The sequence below is a fragment of the Myodes glareolus genome, chromosome 17, assembly GCF_982192425.1.
Source record: "Myodes glareolus chromosome 17, mMyoGla1.1, whole genome shotgun sequence".
Lineage (NCBI taxonomy): Eukaryota > Metazoa > Chordata > Mammalia > Rodentia > Cricetidae > Myodes > Myodes glareolus.
The window spans coordinates 48855573-48860002 of record NC_142042.1 but is presented as its reverse complement, the minus strand read 5'-3'; the positions used below and the strand labels follow the sequence as shown (position 1 = coordinate 48860002).

The 4430-nt window shown below is 39.9% G+C and overlaps 1 long non-coding RNA gene across 2 annotated transcripts in view; it reads right to left on the bottom strand.

Moving 5' to 3' along the window:
• The window catches only part of LOC148119382 (uncharacterized), a 4589-nt gene extending 2291 nt beyond the window's left edge, over positions 1-2298 (bottom strand). Inside the window, exons 1-2 of one of the 2 annotated variants that reach the window (XR_007233918.3) lie at positions 2138-2296; positions 1570-1727 (exon numbers count right to left, since the gene is read on the bottom strand). This is a non-coding gene — a long non-coding RNA (uncharacterized LOC148119382). Of the gene's footprint in view, positions 1-1056; positions 1728-2137 lie in introns of those variants that run through there. The other variant, XR_015735336.1, reaches the window with a different exon arrangement.
• Between the last annotated feature and the right edge of the window lie 2132 nt (positions 2299-4430).

The following is a 4430-nucleotide window of genomic DNA, read 5'->3' as shown; positions in this document are numbered from 1 at the left end:
TTGCTGTAGGCCTTGGTTGCCCCCTAGAGGTGGAAGGTAAGTCCTTATTGCTGAAGACACCGTGCACTTCAGAGACAGTGCTCAGAGGCACCTAAGCTGGAGCTGACCCAAAAACTTCCTCCCTGAGGATTAGATTTCAAGGTACCAGAAGGTACCAAGCAAGCTTCCAGCAGTCTTAAACACCTTTGATACCTATAAGCCATGACAATAAACAGCATGGCATGATACTCCTAAAGGTGCAGTAGTGGCAGAGGTACCTTGCTGGCAATCAACAGCTTCTTGTTGGACTTAAGGCCTGCCAAATAAGAGGGGAATTACGTCAGGTACTATAAATCTAGCCAACAGCCCAGGGCTGGTGAAGTCATGGATCTTGGTGGGAATCCCACAACTGCCACTTTATTAAAGCAGCATGATCCCAACTACATTTTAAGTACTTGTCCTTATACCCACAGGTAAGTGTAGTCCTCACTTCATCAAGAAGTTCTTAAGAGAAGTAACAGATGGGGACCATTACAGAAACCACAAACAACCAAAAAGCAGACTTGTAGAGCCAAGTACCAACAGATATATCTACAGTGTGACTCCTAGACCTAAGACTCAGAGATCATTGCAGAAGAGGAGGGTGGAAAGATTTTTTTAAGAGCCAGAGAAACAGGAGTTTGCTGTGAGATTGTATCTTCTAAGAATGTCAAGAGCTACACCCCTGAAGTCTCAGCAACATGACTGCCTAAACAGAAGCTGAACAAGGACACTAACAGACTAAAGTGGGCAGTGGAAAAGCTCATGAGGCCTCAACCCTAGACAAAGGTCACTAAGGAACACTGAGAGTGGGAGAAAAAGGCTTCTGCAGGGAAGAGCACACCAATTGGTTATCTAGTACCAAATGGTCAGTCCTAAAAGCATATATGCATACATACATACATACACACACACATACATACATATGCAAAATTATATGAAATGAGTGGGTTATGTTTTTACATTTGAAAATACACACGCACACTCACACATACACACATATCACACCAATGACAGATAAGAAGCCCTTGTGTGTTAGTGGCACATGTCTTTAATCTCAGCACTCAGGAGGCAGAAGCAAGTGGGTCTTAGTGAGTTTGAGGCCAGCCTGGTCTACAGAGTTCCAGGATAGCCAGGGTACACAGAGGAACTCTGTCTCAAAAAATAAGAAAAAGAAATGAAAGAAAGGAAAGGAAAGGAAGGAAGGAAGGAAGGAAGGAAGGAAGGAAGGAAGGAAGGGAAAAAAGAAAGAAAAAGAAAGAAAGAAACCATGAATTTGAAAGACAGCAAGGTAGGATGATGTGGGATTCCCCTCTGTATGTTGTTAATACCATTGGTTATAAAGAAACTGGCTTGGCCTGATAGGGCAGAGCAGAGCCAGGTAGGGAAAACTAAGCTGATTGCTGGGAGAAAGAAGGTATAGTCTAGAGAGACACCATGTAGCCCTGCCAGAGACAGATGCTCAGGATAGAACTTTACCAAGTAAGCCACAGCCACATGGCACAGATTAATGGAGTTTAGGATATAAGAGTTATCCAGAAATACACTTACGCTATTAGTCAAACAGTATTGCAAATAGTATGGTTTCTGTGTGATTATTTCAGGGCTGAGCAGCTGGGAACAAACAAGTGAGCTCCTATAACAGATTTGGCGTGCCAACATCGTTGACTAAAATCCACTTAAAACCTGAGAGAGTTTGGGAAGGAATTCTAGGCGGAAAAAAAAAAAAAAAAGAACAGAGTTAAGCATACTCAAATACTGTGGCTCCTTTAAGAAAGGTTTTCCCAATTCAGTGATACCTATTTTGAAATGAAGGCTTCCTGGTTCATACTACCAGTGTAAACTCTTGCTCTTGCAGGAGGCTGAACCTTTAAATGGGGTCTGAGAGCAGAGTGCTACAACTTGCTTAATGGAGACATAGACCCACTGTGCGCCTTAAAATGGGGCAATGTGCTTGACTCTTAGAGGCAATGAACTTGCCTCAGGCATGTTGGACTGGGCAGAGCAAGCAGGCAGGGCACATTGTCCCTAGTCATGCCCACTTAGCATAAAAAAAAAGCAGTTCTGGTCAGAAAAGGATTACAGATAAGCCATTAAGACAATTACAGATGAAAAATACCTTTAAATGGGTCACAGTGTTGGATAAATGTACGTAGGCCTGGAAGAGAGAAAAAGAGTAAAGAGACAGTAAATGTAATATAAAAGAGTATAGAGAGTCATAAAGGGAAGTAAATGTCTTAAAAAAAAATAAAGCAAAGTCTTTAAAGAGGCAGAGTAAACTTGTAAAAAACGCAATAGAATAAGAAAAATAAGCCACATAAAGATTAAAAATATACAGAGTCTGGATTATATATACTATTGTGCTTTCTTTGAATTTTTTTTTTACTGTGAATGAGCTAAGTACAGAGAGACATTTCATGGTACAGACTGTTAAACTAAACCAGCATATATACTCTAAAGGTATCTTGACTTCAAAATTTGGGTCTAAGAATATGTTTCTTAGGAAAAGAGGTTCTTCTTTTGTTTTCACAGATGAAAACCTGTGGAACCCTTTCAGACTAGTGTGGTTTCATAGACCCCCCCCCGAAAGACCTCTGTGAACACCCCCAAAAAATACTTTGTCCAACAAAAAGCAGGAAGAAGTTTAGAGATACTATGCCCAAGTTCCCCAAATATTGTTTGTAAATGTTTCTTTATTTTTAAAGGGGGATATGCTATAGATATTTGCACTGGTATGGATCTTGCTTTATTGATACAAATTTAATGTCAATTTTATTATACTGTGTATATGAATTTCTGCTCTTGATTAAGGTACTATGCTTGTGCAGCTTATTTAAAAATGTAATGTATAATTAAGAAATACAGGTTAATAGATACTCATCTATGGTAGTCAAGCATGTAGTCAAATTAGTTAGGTTTTCTAGATATATAGAGATACATTTCAGTTAGATAGACATCCTTCAAATCTTTCAGAGACCTTCAGAATATGGCATTTAAAATGTTTAAGAACTTAGGACTTTTCATGACAGTGAGACACATCGTTCCTGGCAGCACCAAGCTACTTCAAGAGGATGATGGGCATCAAAGAGGCTCTTCATGGAGTTTGCTAGCTATTTGGGCAAGAAACTGCTATTGCCTGGACTGCTTGATGTTAGGCTATATGAACTGGACATGCAGGACCCACAGAGAAATGACTGCTGAACTTGCCTAAAGGTGAGACCATTCTTCAGGGTTTTTGCTTCATTAAAGAATAGAAAGAGTCTGCCAGACATTCTGCAGGACACAGAATAATGTGACTGACAAACTGCATATAGGCAAAACTGTCTTTGAAATTTCCTGCTTCATGGAAAAGTCTGCTGGACACTATGGGCCTATAGGCTGAAGATGGATGCCCCAGTGTTACAGAAGAATTAACCCATTTCCATTATTTTATATTATACCATAAGGTTTGTGGCCTACGGGCAAGGTTCCAACAGGCAGCTCACATCTTTATTCTCTGGCAGCTACATGGCATCTCCTGGCTCTTCCTTCTTTCTCCAAGCATTCAGTTTAGTTTTCTCCACCTAGCTCTATTCTGCCCTATCACAGGCCAAGTCAGCTTCTTTATTCATTAATCAATAAAAGCAACACATATACAGAAGGACCTCCCACACCACTCATCAGTTTAAAAAAAAATGATGTCATGAAATTTGAAGGCAAATGGATGGAACTAGAAAAAAAAATCATCCCAAATGAGATTGCCCAGACCCAAAAAGATAAATATGATATGTATTCACTTGGGTGTTGTTGTAGAATATTATTTTAAGATGTCTTCCATTTGTTTATGCTGTCAAGCATCTGTTTAATAATGCAAAGATGTGTTGAATTCTTTTATGGTACATTTGTTTAACTCTGTGAAGCTGTGTTTCTTTGCCTGTCTAAAACACCTGTTTGGTCTAATAAAGAGCTGAGGACTGGCAGGCAGAGACAATAAATGGGAGGAGAAATCTGAAGGCATAAAAACTCAAGAAATGAAGCCAGAAAAGAAAAGGTCAGCCACCCAGCCACACAGCCAGACATGGAATAAGAAGGAAAGAAAAGATACACAGAAATAAAGGTAAAGGCCCCAGAGTCAAAAGATAATGGGATAATTTAAGAAAAGCTAGCTAGAAATAAGCCAAATTGCCGGGCAGTGATGGTGCACATCTTTAATCCCAACACTTAGGAGGCAGAGGCGGGAGAATCTTCGTGAGTTCGAGGCCAGCCTGATCTACAAGAGCTAGTTCCAGGACAGGCTCCAAAGCTACAGAGAAACCCTGTCTCGAAAAAAAAAAACAAAAGAAAAAAGAAAGAAAGAAAAAGAGAAAGAAAGGAAGAAAGAAAGGAAGGAAGGAAGAAAGAAGCCAAATTAATGACAGGCAATCATAAGAAAG